The sequence below is a fragment of the Eleutherodactylus coqui genome, chromosome 12 (assembly GCF_035609145.1).
Source record: "Eleutherodactylus coqui strain aEleCoq1 chromosome 12, aEleCoq1.hap1, whole genome shotgun sequence".
Classification (NCBI taxonomy): Eukaryota; Metazoa; Chordata; class Amphibia; order Anura; family Eleutherodactylidae; genus Eleutherodactylus; species Eleutherodactylus coqui.
This window is the reverse complement of record NC_089848.1, coordinates 11,361,184-11,381,349: the sequence shown is the minus strand read 5'-3', so window position 1 is coordinate 11,381,349 and position 20,166 is coordinate 11,361,184. Positions and strand designations below refer to the sequence as shown.

The following is a 20,166-nucleotide window of genomic DNA, read 5'->3' as shown; positions in this document are numbered from 1 at the left end:
TGGCATAAAAGTAGGGTTTAAAGCACATTGTAAGGTGATGCAACAATCACAACCCATGCATTTTAATGAATTCTATAGAAAGCAAGTTTCCCGGCTTCACAAAGCCGACTTGTGATGTGGTGGCCCGGGCTTAAAGCAATTAGAAAATGATTTTATAGTTGTGGCTTCTCTTCTCCAACGGTCTTCATACATTATATACAAGTACAGTTAGATAAACTACTTGCGTTAAGCTTGTAGTTTGAACACTGAAATGAGGTGAGGCTTTAGTTCAGATGTGCTGCTCAGCTCATGTAGGCACTTGCCCACTGCTCCTGGTTTTGCTTGCGAAAACTTAAAGGAGATGTCTCGAGGAAGCAGTGAATTTTTTTTTTTGCCCAGTCCCCCTAATTAAGCATACATTATTAAGCCCCCCTGTAAATGACTTTTCTAGCTGGTTCGTACTTACCGTTCCAGCGTTTCAACAACTTATAAAAGTTTGCCCAAGATGGCCGCCGGCTCTTTTCCCGTCGCTTGCTGCAGCCCGACGTGCGCGCTCCCGAGACGCTACCAGCTGTGTCTCCATGGCAACCAGACGCCCCGCAGCCGCCGACCAGTCACCCACCACCAGGCAGCAGGTAACCGGCGGTAGCCCCCGGCTCCCCAGCGCTACGCTCCCGGCTCCCCAGCGCTACACTCCCGGCTCCCCTCCCCAGCGCTAGACCCTGACAACAGACGAAGGCCCCGGAGCCCAGGTGAAGGCCCCGGAGCCAAGCACTAGGCCCCGGAGCCCAGCGCTAGGTTCCGGAGCCTAGCGCTAGGTTCCGGAGCCCAGCGCTAGGTTCCGGAGCCCAGGTGAAGGCCCCGGAGCCCAGCGCTAGGCCCCGGAGCCCAGCGCTGGGCCCCGGAGCCCAGCGCTAGATTCCGGAGCCTTCACCTGGGCTCCGGAACCTAGCGCTGGGCTCCGGAACCTAGCGCTGGGCTCCAGGGCCTTCACCTGGGCTCCGGAACCTAGCGCTGGGCTCCGGGGCCTTCACCTGTTAGAGAAGATCACCCCCCGACCCATCACTTACCTGGGCGGCTTCTCGGGGCTGCTGGGCTGGGCTGGGCTTCTCCGCTGGGCAGCTCCAGTTTCTGCACCTTCCTCTAACAGAGGATGGTACAGAATGGACGCTCCAGCGCGCTCCCGAGCAGTGACAGCTCGTCTGCGCATGCGCAGAAGAGCTGTAGCGGGGAGCACACTGAAGCGGCTCGTGCTGAAAGGAGAAGACCGGACTGCGCAAGCGCGTCTAAAAAAGCAAGCTGCCAGCGAATTTAGACGGAACCATGGAGACGAGGACGCTAGCAACGGAGCAGGTAAGTGAATAACTTCTGTATGGCTCATATTTAATGCACGATGTATATTACAAAGTGCATTAATATGGCCATACAGAAGTGTATAATCCCACTTGGTTTCGCGAGACAACCCCTTTAATTTCCTTCCTTGTTGAATTAACTCTTTTACTACCGATATGGGATTTAGCCTTAGAGCATGCAGAGTCTTAACTGTACACAAATATATATCTTCAGTAGTTACATACACTCCATAAGAATTCTACCTGAAAATGTATTTTGCATCATTGTAGGGGCTCTCTCTGACTGTGCAACACTTGGATTCCTCAAGTCACATATGTCAAATGAATGGGTGGGTTCTGAGAGAGAACATGAACCTCTTGCAAAATTGTTTTGCCCACCGCTAACATATACCATTCATAATACTGGTATCTCTGACATATAGGCCTTCAGGCACTAGAGCTCATATCCGACCTCAACCTCTGCAACCTCCTGTTGGGCGATTCTACAGTTCATTGATCCGACAATTGAATGTTGTCATTTTTTAGCATATTTTTTAAAACTAATCATCAGTAACTTGCTTTTACAACAACTTTCAGAAAGGAGATATGTGCATTGAAAAAAAACAGTCAAACATCTATTCTAAATACTTGAACAGCAGTAAGTGAAAGTATAGTGAGACTATGGTAGAGCTGACTATGGTTTCTACTGTGTCTTCTCTGTGAACGTCACCTGCAGTTGTACTTGAAAAATCTATTTCTTGTGTTTTATAATTATGAAATATTTGAATTAAAGGGTCTTTACAGAACTGAAAAAATGATATTGCCATGGAATGCTGAAAGGCTTTTAATGGCCCCCCAGACCAGCGCAGAGCCACTCTGAATCCAGAAGGAGCTAGTAGTGGGCACATGTCACTCATTGGGCACATGACCACCCAGTCAATGCCATGAACAGCACATGACTACTGAAGCCTGTGATTGACAGGTTTGGTCAGGTGCACAATGAACAGCATGTGTCCGCTACCAGCTTCTTTTGGGTTCATTGCGATAGTAACCGTGGATTGCAGACCATTTATAGGGAATCTGTCTTGTCCCATAAACGAAGTTCTGGTGTTGTTAGGGTCCGTGACAGGGAGCGGGACAATGTATATCTTATACATTTCTTTAGAATTTGTTCATCGTTCATTTTCTGCGGCATAAAAATTAAACGACAATCGGCCTATGTAAATAGGTAGTCATTCATCTATGAACGACTGCCTGATTACTGTGAATGGAGGCAAGCAGCCAGAGCGATCTCAGGCCCGCTCCGCCTCCATTCATTGAGCGATATTCGCTTCTGTATGAAAGCAGAAAAGTGACTATTGTTGGCATGACTGCTGGGCGCTGAAGAGACTGACAGTTTTCCTATGTAAGAGGACCCTAACTTAAAGGGGTTGTTCCGCGCCGAAACAGGTTTTTTTTTTTTTCAACCCCCCCCCCCGTTCGGCGCGAGACAACCCCGATGCAGGGGTTAAAAAAGAACACCGGAGAGTGCTTACCTGAATCCCCGCGCTCCGGTGACTTCTTACTTACCTGCTGAAGATGGCCGCCGGGATCTTCTCTCTCGGTGGACCGCAGGGCTTCTGTGCGGTCCATTGCCGATTCCAGCCTCCTGATTGGCTGGAATCGGCGCGTGACGGGGCGGAGCTACACGGAGCCGGCATCCTGCACGAGCGGCCCCATTGAGAAAAGAAGAAGACCCGGACTGCGCAAGCGCGGCTAATTTGGCCATTAGACGCCGAAAATTAGTTGGCTCCATGGAGACGAGGACGCTAGCAACGGAACAGGTAAGTGAAAAACTTCTTATAACTTCTGTATGGCTCATAATTAATGCACAATGTACATTACAAAGTGCATTAATATGGCCATACAGAAGTGTATAGACCCACTTGCTGCCGCGGGACAACCCCTTTAAGGCTCCTGGGTCCAATGTAAAATGTATAACAGGGCTCATCTATCATGTGTCACCTGCATTGTAATACTGTTGAAGTATGAGTTAGAGGGGACGTAAGCTCCCAGGTCCCAGGGCTTTGGTGTGACTGCTACCTCTGTAATATCATTTTGTTTAATCACTACTGACAGTGAGAAACTTTAAGGGCGCCTGGGGTGAAAACTTATCATATAAAAAAGACACTATGTTTTAACAAAGTTCTAAAAGGTCCATTTTTGATTTAGATATTGATGAAGATATTCTGATCTGTAACGCAATGAGTGGAAAAGGCTTTGTATTTGTAATAGGAAGAAGAGCGTTGGGTATTAATATGGCTTAAAAGAGACAAGGAATATAAAATGATGACTTAACAGCCTAATCGAATAAATGTCATAGCCATCGATCTTCATAGGATACAATGACAGTTAACATCAGCACAACCAGGACTCGTTTGTACCAGTCACTCATTTCATCCCTGATCAAAAGTTAATTGGTTACTAACATCTGGGACAAGAGTAATGACGTTTTAATTGAACGCCTGGACGTATGCCCCACTTATTCAAGGAGTGTATGAATACCTGCATAGTTTTCATTGATTTCTTTGCACTAATAGGGCATCCATGTCTATAAGGTCTACTAACGAACAGTAAAGGCTTTTTCGTCTATACTGCAGTAAAACCGTCCATACACATGTGATATGTGTTTGTACTTTCCAGGCAAATGTCAAGACTTGTCTGTGGTGACTTGTCTGTGGTGACATCTATTCATTTGGAAGAGAACTTCTTTGGAAGGTGACTGGGTTTATTGTTTGGGTGTGTTCTCTATTTGAGCATGGAGAGGACTGGCCTATAGAGTATCCAAGAGTCGGACACGACAATACAAGGATCTTTCACAGGATCTGCTTATACCCAGCACTGCAATGGTATCAAGAGGGCATCCGCTACATTTAGAGGAAAGCAGGTTTCATCACCAACATAGAAAAGGGTTCTTTACTGTAAGAGCAGTTGGACTGTGGAACTCTCTGCCTGAGGAAGTGGTGATGGCAAAATCCATAGAAGAGTTTAAAAGGGGACTTGATGTCTTTCTGGAGAGGAAGGATATTATAGGTTATAAATCTTAGGTTAAGCTAGGTTCAAATCTGCGTTGGAGGCTCCGCTAGGAGTCTGGAACGCAAAATCCATCAAGAAAGCCAGACAAAAGATGAACACTAGAGTTGAGCGAACATACTCTGCCAAGCTTGATGCTCATTCTAATATTAGCATACTCGATGGTGCTCCTTACTTGAACGAGCACCAAGCCATGTACGACCCAGCCCCAATGCCCGTCATTGGCAAATTTTTGGGCTGGCTGGAGCGAGAGAGAGACCTAGAAAAAAAAGAGCCTGGCACCCGGCGTCCCACATACAAAAATGCTCGAGTCTCCCATTGTAGTCAATGGGGTTCGTTACTCGAGTAGAGCTCTCACATTTTACGAAAAGGTCGACTCAAATAACGCAGATTTGAGCATTTGGGTTCTTGCTCATTTCTAATGAACACCATGATAGAAACCCAATGGATGCCATTACAATCAATGAGATCCGTTGGATGCCATCGGCACACAGTATGTGATGGATCTCGCACTGCTATTTTTTTTTTTCTGTTAGTATAACAGAACAGAAAAATGGAAATCCTAGTGCGGAGGTGAACCTCGTCTTAGGGTATCTGAACTGTTTCAGAAATACAATATTTTTTCAGTCCCTATCAAGAGAGCACAGAAAGTACTTAAACAGCCATTGGCTGCAAACAGATCATCTCATGTCTTCACGTCAGATTGAAGTATTTCACAACTTTGAAAAGCTTTGTAAATATTCTACCTGCAAAGCCAATGCTACAAGACCATACACATTTTCTCGTTTGGATATGACATACTGTTGCATTCTTCATTTGTCAGCTCTTCATACTTCCCAGTCGCAGCGCAGGTTTTGGCACTCTATACAACACAGGAAATGAGTGCAAGAATAAGTAGCACAAATTTGTCATGCTTACGTACAACTGACTCTGCAAACTTTGCAAGACTGTGCCCAGTTTGCTCATCCTGTGTCACAGGTACAAGTGAACATGACTTCAGGAGGAAATATTAATATTTAAAGGCTTGACATCAGAAGCGCTGATTCACTGCAGCATGGTAAAATAATATAGATGGGCTATAGAACGGATAAGAAAACACTGATAAGGGTAGCCTCATGGTACGCGAAGACTAGCGGTCAAGTCAGAAATAGTAGTTTTAGCAGGAAGAACTGTTTTGATCAATTCTTATATATGAGTTATCTGACATTAGAACTAAAGGGTTTGTTTTTTTCCATTCGAAAACAGTTCTATTTCCGAAACCACAATATGACCACTAGAGATCAGGAAGCACTAAAACTTCCTGTTTTAGTACAATTTGAGAAGAGGCTTGGACCCAGGTGGTCCCTTCTAACTCAATGATTCTATGATTCTTTGAAATTGGACCATGCCTTAAAGGGTTTTTTGCCTTCCCTTGAATAAACTAAGGCTATTAGGACTTCCTTTTATCCTTCACCCCTATAGTGGTGGTAGAGTTTGTCAATAGACAATGCCAGCCCTTCAGAACCATAGCGAGTGACATCTTAGTTGTCTGTAGGTGCAGTGTTGGCAAGACATTATTCACTAGAGTCTGAAGAACTTCTTAAGGAATAATGAACTATAATAAAAAAAAATATCTAAACAATATTAGTGCTATAGAATGACAGATGGGCATCCGACAGGCTTTCTGGATGAATCTCGCAGAGTGTTGCATGGACCAAATCCATGATCCATAGGGCGAACTACAACAAATAGTGCAGCAAGCAAAAGAATTCTTTATCCCTGCATGAGCCGGCTAAACCACAACCAGGTTAGTGATATTTTCCAGCTGGATATTGTACTTTCTTGGAGTGATTTAAATGTGTAGCGGGCAATAAAAGAATGAGGGGTGAAGGCCGTGGAGAGAGTGAGGGAAATGTTGAGAATTGGCATCTCTTGTGAGAATGTGCGACAGTGGAAATTTATTCGTTATTCCATAGCAACCTGGGTACACAGGACTCCGTGCCTGCTGAAATAATTAGGAGCAGGTGTGTCCCGTGCCAGAAAGTGGGGGAAAGCTAAAGAAACAAAAGAGAAAATGGAGAGACAGTGAGAATCTGGCAGACTTGTGTCAATTTACTAAGTGAAAAGGACAGGAATGGGCTTGAACTTGGCAAACTCAAAGACAGTTCTCAGCAATGAAAGGAAATGAAGCTGATTATAAATATATACTGTTCTCATGTTTCAGCCTAACTAGTAACTGTACATTTATATACTTACTCAACCAACTTTATAATACAGCTGTGATAGAAAGCAAAATTACCAAGTATGATGCATGCACCGACCCTTATAACAGGGCTCTAGTATACTGGAAATCTATCTATCTATATCATATCATATCTATCTATTTATCTCATATCTATCTATATCATATCTATCTCATATCTATCTATATCATATCTATCTCATATCTATCTATCTCATATCTATCTATATCATATCCATCTATCTATCTCATATCTATCTATCTCATATCTATCTATATCATATCTATCTATCTATTTATCTCATATCTATCTATATCATATCTATCTCATATCTATCTATATCATATCTATCTATATCATATCTATCTATCTATCTATCTATCTATCTATCTATCTATCTCATATCTATCTATCTCATATCTATCTGTCTATCTATCTCATATCTATCTATCTCATATCTATCTATATCATATCATCTCATATCTATCTCATATCTATCTATCTATCTATCTCATATCTATCTATCTCATATCTATCTATATCATATCGTATCAATCTATCTATCTATCTCATATCTATCTATCTCATATCTATCTATATCATATCATATCTATCTATCTCATATCTATCTCCTATCTATCATGACAAATGAATATTGAAGATTATCGCTCGTTGTTCGGCCGGTGGCTGTGTTTAGTCTGAACGAGTGTTATTCATTTTTGCTCATTGAACGATTTTTAAGTGATAATCGTTCCATCTAGAAAGGCTGTAACCCTGAATAGTAAACTATTTCTCCGAAACAAACATACGGTTTGATATTTCATTCTATTTGGTCACAATTCCTTGAGTTGTGAGGAACTACTTGGTCTCTAAATTGGAATAAGTGATCATCTGTTTAGAGAACATTGGTATTTGCGTTCTCCTGCGCATGGTTGGATTATGGACCTGTGGTATACAGTTTCTTATTACAATCCCCGTATGTTCCACCGCTCTATAATGCACCTCTGTTTGCCTCCAATTGCATAAGGATAATTCCACCTATAAGCAAATAGTAAATGATCAACATTATTCCCAGGATTTTTGGTGAAGCATATTTTGTGCTAAATTATAGCAGTAATTCTGGTAAGAAAATGCTATTTATTAGAAAACCATAACTTCATAGAGACACATGATAGCTGTGTAAAGGTAAAGTTCCCTGGTGACAAAAAAAAGTCACAAGGTGACCGACTCCAAGGGTGACATCACATTTTCTTGGCAGACTGTTTTTGCGGGTGGTTTGCCCTTGCTTTCCCCAGGCATCTTTACCCCCCAGCAAGCTGGGTACTCATTTTACTGACCTCGGAAGGAGGAGTCAGTCTTGAGCCAGCTACTTGAACTATGCAGGGATTGAACCCGCAACCTTCAGGTCGTGAGCAAAAGCTTGGGGACTGCATTCTGCTGCCCTAACACTCTGCACCACATGAGGCTCTTTGTGTGTAGATATGTTCATATTAATGAATCACTTTCTCCAAAGTTGATGATATTGACATCTGCATTGTCGGAGAAGAGGCATTTAACAGCAGGTTGCAGTGATGTGAAATTATCAATTTGACACATTATGACCCCCAGGGAATATTCTTTTTTTATGACCTACTGGATTGCAGGTTTTTGTTTGGCCTTCTCTAAATGGATTTTATATACTGTGAACAAGTATATGTGAGTGACAGACAGGGTATTTTTTAACCCACTAAGGCCGGCTGCACACGGCCGTGACGGCGTAGCCCGTCACGGCGCCGCCCATAGACCCCAATACTTACCTGCGGATCCGGCGTCCCACGTCCTGCTGGACACTTTGGCGTGACGCGCTGCAGCGTCATGTGATTTGCAGCCATGTCACATGAAACGCCCACAGTGTCACATGACGCGGCCGGCCGTGTCATATGACAAACCGGCCGCGTCATATGACGCGGCGTTAGTAGGCGGGGAAGCGGTTTCACACTATTTTCCGGTGTGCTACAGTGAAAGATAGCATGACGGACGGCTTCCATTGACTGCAATGGAAGCCGTCCGCGCGTACACCCGCGGCAAAAAGAACATGCCGCGGGTGAGGTCGGGTGATTTCACGGTGCGGAATTCCGCGGTGGAATTCCGCACCGTGAGCATTGAGCTATTAGATTCAACAGAACCTAATAGCTGCGGGCAACGCGGCAGATTTTCGCCTCGTATTACGCGGCGGAAATCCGTCCGTGGGAAGGAGGCCTAAAACAGAGATGAAAGCATCTGCCTCAAACCCTCCCCAATAAAGGGGGATATAGCTGACAATAAGTGGTAACCCATTCTAGTAATTACTTCCACTGTTGAAGCCAGTGGTGAACTAATGATGTAATTTTGTGCAAAAGTTATCAAAACTTTTTTCGTTTTTTTTATCGGAATGTATGAGGCTCTTTTTTGGGGGTCCTGCTCCGTATACAAGGTGATACCTTCTCACTTCCTCCCACTGCCCATATAAATCAATAGGAATCTTTCATGGATCTACGGTATTACAATCCTCGTAAAAAAAAAGGTAAACCAAAAATTCTACTGTAACTCCAGCACAAGAATCGATCAATAAATGTACCTAAATTGTAATATCTTATTGGTTCACAGGACTCTATTTCTACTCTATAAAGTTAAAACTTTTTTACTCCCAAAACATGTTTTTCTTTACATTTTTTGGATTGTGGATTGGACAACTGATGCAAACAATGGTCCTTTTTCATCCCCTAACCTCACATACACCTAAAGCAATTCTAGTAAAGATCTAATAAAAGATGTATGGAGTATATTCTGTTTTCTTTTTTTCTCCAGGAAAGAAATAATGTTTCATTGGCGTAAAAGGAATCTTTCACACGGGATGGAATTGGCCGCACGACACACCGCGAGCCACAGTAAATTTTGCAGCAAAATCCACGGGCTACCTGTGGATTTCGATGCAGAATTGAAAATGGCCTAAAACCTGCCTGCAATTCTGCATCAAAATCTGCAGTCAGATCTGCAGTATTCGGTGTGGAATTCCACAGCTACAGATTTGGCTGCGTCCTGTGGCGTAATTCCATGCCATGTGAATGATCCCCAAAGATAATTGATGTAAACCTCCTGGCTTATATCTGAATTCCCATTCAAATATAGACTGGAAAGGTAAGTTATTCCATGAGTTCAGACAGGTAGACTTTTATTCTAAGCTCAGCGTATCTTCAGAATTGCTGTAAAAATAAATCCCTAGGCAGTTTAATCATCTTTTGGAAAGTCAAGGCATAAACTAGAATATAGACATTCAATGGACTTCCAATGTTCAACATTTTTATAAATGGAAAAGGGAAATGATGGGAAACAGATCAAATTTGCTGATGACACAAAGCTAGGAGGGATAGCTAACACTAGGGAAGAGAGAGAGTATTCAAAAAAATCTAGAAAAGCTTAAATAGTGGGCAGCGACTAACAGAATGGTATTTAACAAGGAGAAATGCAAAGTCCTACATCTGGGCAAGAAAAATGAAAAAAGCACATACAGAATGGGAGGAATTGGGCTAAGCAGCAGCACATGTGAAAAAGACTTGGGTATACTAATAGATCATAGACTGAACATGAGTCAACAATGTGATGCAGCAGCCAAAAAGGCAAACACAATTCTGGGATGTATTAAGAGAAGCATGGAGTCCAGCTCACATGAGGTAATTATCCCCCTCTACTCTTCCTTAGTCAGACCTTGTCTGGAATGCTGTGTCCAGTTCTGGGCACCCCAATTTAAAAAAGACATAGATAAACTGGAGCAAGTTCAGAGAAGAGTTACCAAGATGGTAAGCAGTCTGCAAATCATGTCCTATGAGGAACGGTTAAAGGATCTGGGAATGTTTAGCTTGCAAAAAAGAAGGCTGAAAGGAGACTTAATAGCTGTCTACAAATATCTGAGGGGCTGTCACAGTGTAGAGGGATCATCCCTATTCTCATCTGCACAAGGAAAGACTAGAAGCAATGGGATGAAACTGAAAGAGAGGAGACACAGATTAGATATTAGCCAGTGAGGGTGATCAATGAGTGGAACAGGCTGCCACGGAAGGTGGTAAGTTCTCCTTCAATGGAAGTGTTCAAACAAAGGCTGGATGAATATCTGTCTGGGATGATTTAGTGAATCCTGCACTGAGCAGGGGGTTGGACCCGATGACCCTGGAGATTCATTCCAACTCTACCATTCTATGATTGTATGAACTCTTTTTCATATCTATGTAATTAGACAAGCATTCTCCATGTATAGACTGGAGTGTTTTGTACAACTTCTACCTCTGTTGCTTTTTGTGATACATTGTCCCTATAATTTATAGTGTTCCAAGAACACCCGGAAGGATATTGTATGATTGATATAATTGTATATATTCTGAAGAGTGAATATTCTTGCAACTTTTGGTTTAACATGTCTTCATCCTTTACCACATTCCTGACATAACAACGTGGTAGAAATCTATATAGAAAATAGTACCTTTAAATCGTCTACCAACAACAGAGAAACCACAAATGTGTACTTTTTGACACAATACTTTAATTTCAAAATAGTCTTCATATAATGTTTTTGTAAGATGATTGCAGCCACCACTAACATGAAGGGTTTTAGTGGCGGTCAACTAACCAACCTAGAGAGTCCAGTCTTCCTGGACATCGAGAATGTTGCATCCATAAAGCCTAACCTAATATCTCCAAAGGAGTTTATTCTCAAAGGCACAGTATACTTAGCATATCCTGTAAACTATAAGTAGCATGTTATGCTGTAAATAGCACACTAGTATATACTCTGCATATTGTGGTCAGTCTTTAGAATCGCAGAAAATATTTTTAGTCCACTTTACAACTCTTGATGTAGTCTGAGAACACAAATTATTGCATTGGTTGTTAGAGTTTTTGAAAATGATCACAAGCATGTTACCAAATGTAACCCTATATGCTTAATTTGGAATCAGTGAAAGGAAAACACTAGTAGTGCCCTTTTGTAATTACTTAAAGGGGTTGTCCCGCGGCAGCAAGTGGGTCTATACACTTCTGTATGGCCATATTAATGCACTTTGTAATGTACATTGTGCATTAATTATGAGCCATACAGAAGTTATCAAAAGTTTTTCACTTACCTGTTCCGTTGCTGGCGTCCTCGTCTCCATGGTTGCCGTCTAATTTTCGCCGTCTAATGGCCAAATTAGACGTGCTTGCGCAGTCCGGGTCTTCTTATCTTCTCAATGGGGCTCCGTGTAGCTCCGTGTAGCTCCGCCCCGTCACGTGCCAATTCCAGCCAATCAGGAGGCTGGAATCGGCAATGGACCGCACAGAAGCCCTGCGGTCCACGGAGGGAGAAGATGCCGGCGGCCATCTTCACCGGGTAAGTAAGAAGTCACCGGAGCGCGGGGATTCAGGTAAGCGCTGTCCGGTGTTCTTTTTTAACCCCTGCATCGGGGTTGTCCCGCGCCGAACGGGGGGTTGAAAAAAAAAAAAACCTGTTTCGGCGCGGGACAACCCCTTTAATTGGGAGCTATTCAGACTTCATAATGAATAACAATTAATCATTTCTAATATGGCAAGACTGCTGCTTAGTGATAGGAGATGAGGCCTCTGAGGAACATTAGTAGGATGCTATTGAGGCGAAGAACTAAACAACATATTCACATGCATTTTCAGACCTGTATTCCCTGGAAAAAGTTCTCATGTTGCCATTGTTCTTTTTAAATGTAATTTATTGTTATTTTTTTGTAGCTGTATAAGAGCTTAATGTGTCATCTAAAGGCCAATTTACACCAGCAGATGATCGTTCAAAGATCGCTCAAACAACAGTTTGAGTGACTGCTTTGAGCGATCATTTTGCATAAACTATTAAGTAGCCATTCAGCTACTTAAAGGGGTTGTCCCGCGCCGAAACGGGTTTTTTTTTTTTTAAATAGCCCCCCCGTTCGGCGCGAGACAAACCCGATGCAGGGATAAAAAAAAAAAAACGGGTAGTACTTACCTGAATCCCCGCGCTCCGGTGACTTCTTACTTACCTTGTGAAGATGGCCGCCGGGATCTTCACCCTCGGTGGACCGCAGGTCTTCTGTGCGTTCCATTGCCGATTCCAGCCTCCTGATTGGCTGGAATCGGCACACGTGACGGGGCGGAGCTACGAGGAGCAGCTCTCCAGCACGAGCGGCCCCATTCAACACAGAGAAGACCGGACTGCGCAAGCGCGTCTAATCGGGAGATTAGACGCTGAAAATTAGACGGCACCATGGAGACGAGGACGCTAGCAACGGAACAGGTAAGTGAATAACTTCTGTATGGCTCATATTTAATGCACGATGTATATTACAAAGTGCATTAATATGGCCATACAGAAGTGTATACCCCCACTTGCTTTCGCGGGACAACCCCTTTAAGTTCCAATTAGGTGTGCAAATGAAGCCTTCACTGAAAGCAGTTAATAGCCAAAGGACTATTATCTACACTCAGATCCTTTGTTCTCCACGGGGAAACAATGCTATCAGCACTCCCCATGGAAAACTTCTGATAAAAATTGAAGATGATTTTTAGGTTGGACTGAATTTAACGATCAACTAACAGTGCCCGAAAAGCGGACGATGGGCGCACATTTACACGCACCGATTATAATAATAACAATTATCGCTAAAACGATCGCCGATCAGCGATTTTTTAGCGATCATCGGCTGGTGTAAATGGGCCTTATGTGATTCTTGCATTTTGCATAATCAACTATGGAAAACTACTATAGTAGACTGTGGCATGTCTCATTCATATTTAGAAAAAGGTTTGGTACCGTGTTAGCCAGTAGAGCAAAATGTGTTATTGTTCTCAGCAAGAGAAACCAAGTAATCTTGTAGATATGATACCTTTTAATGGCTAACAAAAATACATGATGTTATAGCAAGCTTTCCAACCTACACAGGGTTGTTCTTCAGTTTTCCATTAAAGGGGTTGTCCCGCGCCGAAACGTTTTTTTTTTTTTTTCAACCCCCCCCCCGTTCGGCGCGAGACAACCCCGATGCAGGGAAGTAAAGAAAGTTTACCGGAGCGCTTACCTTAATCCCCGCGCTCCGGTGACTTCAATACTTACCGCTGAAGATGGCCGCCGGGATCCTCTGTCTTCGTGGACCGCAGCTCTTCTGTGCGGTCCACTGCCGATTCCAGCCTCCTGATTGGCTGGAATCGGCACGTGACGGGGCGGAGCTACACGGAGCCGCTCTCTGGCACGAGCGGCTCCATAGAAGACTGCTGAAGACCCGGACTGCGCAAGCGCGGCTAATTTGGCCATCGGAGGCCAAAAATTAGTCGGCACCATGGAGACGAGGACGCTAGCAACGGAGCAGGTAAGTATAAAACTTTTTATAACTTCTGTATGGCTCATAATTAATGCACAATGTATATTACAAAGTGCATTAATATGGCCATACAGAAGTGTATAGACCCACTTGCTGCCGCGGGACAACCCCTTTAAGCCTGAAGAAGAACCCTAACTAGGTTTGAAAGCTCACTATATAGCACCATTAAAAGGTATCATATCTACAAGATTACTTGGTTTCTCTTCCTGAGAACAATCACATTTCATTGATATTTAAAACTAACATAGAAAGAAGTTTTTGAAAGAAGGAGGAGGCTTCTAATCTTATTTTTGGTCTACTTAAACCCTCTCATCTAGTCATTTTAGTTATTCTATACTTATGTACTTATGCGTGTGATTATAAATTATACTAGTATTGATCTAAGCTTAGAAATGTTTTACCCCATGCACATAGAAGGTAATTATCAAATTATTTTGCTACTGTTTGAAGTAACCGATTTGGCAAAGAGAATGCAAATACTGCCCAATTGTCTTCTGCATGTTATGCGGCTAGCAGTGTAAACAGCTTGTAGTGGATTCATCACTTTGCACAAGGAAGCCTTGGATGGTGGAGGATTCTGAAGGATAATGAGCCTTTTGTTTGAGAACATCATCTAGAAATTCATTTTTTCTGGCTCACTGACAAAAGTTCAAGGAGCAGCTATTAGATCCCGCTGTTGATGCTTGCAAGTGTCAAAACTGAGTGCAGTTAATGTGCACCCCATTATTATTTATGATCTTTACATACTTAGCAATGTTTTATGACAGTTGATTTCAAAACAAATTCCTGCTGTTGCCTAATTATTCATGTCAACAACTTAAAAATAAAGTAAAGTTGAGGAGGACTCAATGAAAAACTTTGTTGTATAAAGACAAAAAGTTGTGAGGTGGAAGCTGTTAACAAGCTGCTGTACAACTCATCTTATAGTGTTTTAAGGCCAAATGCAAATGGCCAGATTAGCATTGCAGAATCCGGAGCGGGCGTCTACCTCTGGATTTCACAGCAAATACCTTCCACAGCATGCTATGTCCACGAGCGGAAATCAATTGCGATTTTCTGCTCGCGGGGCAAAATTAGCAGTATGCTCTATTTTAGTGGGGGCTATGCATGGATGGCTTCCATTAAAGTCGATGTAAACGGTCCATCTCGCGCCCCTTCCGCAATCATCATTGCAGAAAAGCTGTGGGATCTATGTCATCACCTAGCGACGGCATGGTCAAACCTGTACTGCGCATGTGTGCCTGTGCGATGGCTGACACATCCACAGCACAGCAGAAAAGAATCCGGACAGGTACACAGGTGTCACTGGCCGGGCACCGGGTCGGATTTCACTGCGGGATCCTGCATGTGAAATCAAACCCAGTCATGTGCATGCGGCCTAATTCTTATCATAGCTAAGGGTACATCTACACAGGCCAATAGTCGTCCAAGTAATTACTCAATAGAGTGATTACGAACAATTAATAGTAGATATAGAGCAGCACTCAAGGACTCAGTAGATCTTCATTCGTGTAGAGAAAAATACTTAATTGTCTCCAAACAAGAATCATGCTGCAACGTTTCAACCAAGTACTGCTATTTTCTTGGATACATGATTACGAGCAAACACAGCACCCGACAGGGCAAGTGAGAGACGGTCACTCACTTGTCAGAGTTATTTGGTTTTTAGCTCACCAAAAAACCAAGCGACTGTTGGACCATTCAAACAGGCAGTCGACAATGAATGAATGAAGTTACTCTGAATGGACGCGGAATAGATCTCCAGCGCACTCCATTTCCATTCAGTGAATGATCATCGCTCCTATTTGATTGCACAGAAGCAATCATTGTTGGAACGGCTGTCTGGTGCTAAAGCTCCCAACAGTGTAGAAGAACTCTAGGTAAAATATGTACCCTTAGCAAACCAACATCCAAACACTGGCATTGATGTTATGCAACCAATTGTATCATTAACCATCAGGGAGACTAAAAAAAAAAGAAAAAATTGGAAGAGTGTTGGAACTTGCTCTCAGGATTCATCAGTAGTCCATTTGTTACTACTGTTCGCCCTTTTTACTGAATGGGACACTGAATACAGTTGCTTACCTTTAGTCTGCTGCTACGGTGAAACACAACTGATAGAAGAAATAAAGGGGGAAATTGACTAAGTCCAGACTCCCCGACACTGGGTTTAGTATAATGTCTTCCAGCGTACGTGGCACAAAATGCATGAAGAGACGCATGCCTCTCCATGTATTAGGGGCAACCCGGCTCCTCAGTGCGTTTTCTTAGAAACGTAAGCCAGGTCCAACTTGGCGTAATTTCTGGCATAATTCAAGCCAGAATCTGGCGTAAATCATACATAAATCTGTCGGTCATGCTCCCCCCCTACAAGACTCAGCCACTTTTCTCAAAAATGGGGTTGGCATGAAAAGGGGAAAGTTTGCACATTTTTGCATACATACCAATTTTCACAGAAATTTCCAACTTTTTGACTTCACAAATTAGCGTGAAACTTTTTTTATGAATAGGCCCTAAATTCCCCTTTGTGGTATTTTCAGAAACCTTCAATATCTAACTTGAGTGATGCCATTATTGCTATTGGGTTGTTGTTGCTGTAGTTTGAACCGTGTTTAACTCTTTAAATCTGTCTTTGAAGTTCATTATCAGTGACAGAGGACAGTTCTGGTGCCAAGTAATGGTTAAGTAAGACACTTTCCACACATGGATATATATTAACGAGTCCAGATGAGCGCAATTGGAAAATAAGTAAGAAAGCCTGGAATAGTTCATGACTGAGGAGATGAAATGAGTCATATAGGAAGGGATTTTGAAGCATACGTTCTAACACTTTCACATCACCGCCATTCATATTTAGTTCTTACCGTAGGGGAACAGAAGCCTGACATTTGCTCTGCGGGCAAACAGAGGGTAAATATTGAATTCCTGCTATTTATTGATGTTGGTGAACTTTAAGTTTAGTGTATTGTGTCAGAAATATATGGACAGTAAGTTGAAAATTATAGCAAAATCCCACGCAACACCATCTGTCGAATGGAAGGTTCCTGCAAGTTTCCTCTCCTTGTGCCAATTGGAAATGTTTTACACGGTGTCTGCAATAAGGCAGCCAGCATCGTATGAAGCATGGCTACTGAAAACCATCCCCATGTTTGTAATGGTGAACTGTTGCTTACAAATACTGAAGTTCTGGCAACATTGACATAAAAACTCTGTATACTCCAGGAAACTTGGTGCACAACTAGAAACCGTACCAGTGTATTTGGAGTCAATAATGGATTTCATATATATATATAAAAAAAATTTTTTTTTTGGGGGGGGGGGGGGGGGGAGGTGCTGAACTCCCAGCATGATAGTGCTAAGGATGTGAGCACCGATGCCAGGAAAACGGGCGTTGATGCTGCAGACTCACATTTGGTGCAGCGGTCACCTGATTTCCTGTGACATCATCTGTCACAGAAACTACCAGGACCACAGCAAGCTGCAGTGCTGGATCCCCGGGGCTATAGTGAGGTGAGTATAACTCTGTTTATTATTTTCACACAGGGGGTCCAATTGAAAAGGGGTTGTCCAGTAATCCCTTTAAGGATTCTTGATTACCATCAGAGTTCCTGTAGAGAAATACATTCAGATTGTTTGGCAGCGAACTTGAAAGGGGGTGATGGTTTATATTTTCCAAAATGTCATTTTTGTCATATTATGCTCCTAAATGAGGTAGTGCATATTATTTGGTAACAACAACCAATTTCTTATTAGCTTTAGTAGTTTGTTATTTCTTGAAATTTCCTATACACTTCAGTCTGCTTCCAGCTTTCCCAGTGGCCGTCTCCCGCTGCTGGAGTTAATATGCCTGAGATCCTTCTTTTTTGTCTTATACTGTTTAGCATGTGCTAACTTGACTGTGTAAAACCCCATGGAAACCAACTGTCTGTGCTGATTACAGAAGACAATTCAATTAGATAGGGAGGCTTTTATAAGCGTGTTGCCAGTGTTACATGTCCCTGTAAAATGTGCCTTTTGTACAAACTAGTAAGCTCATTTCATGCAGGAGTATTGGACAATTTAGGTGCATGGAAGAGAAAGTACTAGTTTAATCCACGTCCAGAGGAGTTAGTATGAAGGTAGTATGAACAGTAGTAAAAGGTTGTTGATCCGGGGATTATTCCGATTGCCAGACTGGAGGCGGGAGGGAACGTTTTTTCCCAAAAAATTAGGAAAATTGGTTTCAACCTCATTGGTTGTTTTTGCCTTCCTCTGGATCAACACTGAGCTGGACATATGTCTTTTTCCAGCATTACATATAATATTACTTTGTATGTTAGTATGTATCAGCAATATACTAGTACGTTGTCCAAAAATATACTTAATTTTACATATAGTGCGGCAATTATGTGCAAGGTCTATGCTGCTTTCTAAGATGTATTTACACATACTGATTATTTTTACATGCAGAGAAAAAAAAACCTGACCATAAAGTAAAACTTCACCTTTTAGTACATTGTAATATATTTCACTACTTTGTTGTGGTGTTTACTTCCTTTCCATTTAAGTGGTATGGAAGAATATAATGTAGTGTAATACCCTTGGGGGTTTGTCACTCACTGGAACGCCATTCCTGGGCAAAATGTTTGGCCCATATGCATAAATTCACTCCAACACAATGAATGTTGCTTATAATCAGGACTTCACCATTCGTTATTGCTTTTCACAGCCCAGGCCGTGTTCATACTGTATAAAACATTTTCACAGTACATAGATACATAAACAAAAACCCTAGCTGTCTGGCTTCTACCTAAACACTTGGTACTTGCCCTAGCTAGCAGGTCTAGCACCAAAACTTTACAAAATCATAAGTCATCAGTCCATTATCATTAGTTTCTTGTGTCAGCCTATGGGCGTCCTCCTCTATCATACCTCTCGCTGAGCAGCATACATCTCTCTCCAGATGGCTAAGAAACAGTGCTCATTGTGATCAGAATATTAATACCTTTATACCCCTTTAGTCATATCAGTAATACACTATTTAAAGGGGCTTTACCCCAAACACAAATTATCCTCCATCCACAGGATAGGGAATAACTTGCTGAATGATAGGGGTCTGACTGCTTCAACACCCACCAATTGCAAGAACAGGGCTACAGACAGCCCTGGCATGAATGGAGCCGAGGTTGCACATACGCATCTCCGCTCTTTTCATTTCATTGACGCCACCAGAAATAGTAAAAAGAATTAGTGTGAGTTAAAGCAAAAAGCAATAAAGAAATATTACAAACACCACAGGTTTTGTTTGCTGACCACAGACAGTAATTTTATGTAGGTATTTAGTGCTTGAAATAAGATAAAAGCAGGTTAAAATACTCACTCCTTCTTGAGGTTAAAAATGCACACACATTCCATGGCAGACTGGTACAAAATATACAATTTACTGTAAAAAGCTGAAAATGCCAAAAATACACTAAATCATAATAATTTAGGAGGCAGCGGTTGCCAAACAACACTTTACGGTGGAAATTAAGGAGTCTGTCCATTTAAATAGATTACCAGGAATAGGACAGTGCTCTTGTTCTGGGGTCTCGCTGCATAATATAGAAGGAAATCTGCATTCGTTGGGACATAAATGACTCCCACACACGAGGCACAAGAATTGTCTGCACCGAACGATTCGTTTAAAAAAATCGCTGGATCGTGCGAATTTAAAAAAATTATTCAGTATAAATACGGCGAATAAGGGAATGACGAATGAGAATTCCTTTGCTTCTCGTCTGTCGTTTATTTTATACAGGCAAAAAGGAATAACTAGCTTGTTCGCACCTCGTTGCACGTGAATGTAAACAGCTGAATGATATGCGAACGCAATTCGAAACGCATTTGTGAACAATTTATATGTATAAGTAGGCTGAACGAGCAAACGTGCAAAATTTGTCAACGTTCGCTCGTGAAAACGATTTATCACTCCTTGTAAAAAAAAGCCTAAGCACCCTTTTACATACCGTAGTTCAATAAATCGTTCAGTGTAAATGCATGCCCTGACTGAATGAGGAATCAGAATTCGTTTGCTTCTCATTTGTCATTCAGTTTCTGCATGCAGAAAACGAACGAGGGATCGAACCGTGTAAACACTTAGGAACGACTGGCTGATTAATGTGAATGGAGGCGGCTGGCCGGAACGATCCCTGACTCAGTCCACCTCCATTCACTAGT

General features: G+C 42.3%; 1 protein-coding gene across 1 annotated transcript in view; it reads left to right on the top strand.

The window, feature by feature from the left end:
* The window catches only part of LOC136586874 (epidermal growth factor receptor-like), a 213,837-nt gene that overhangs the window by 56,025 nt on the left and 137,646 nt on the right, over nucleotides 1–20,166 (top strand). The gene's annotated exons all lie outside the window — the stretch shown is intronic.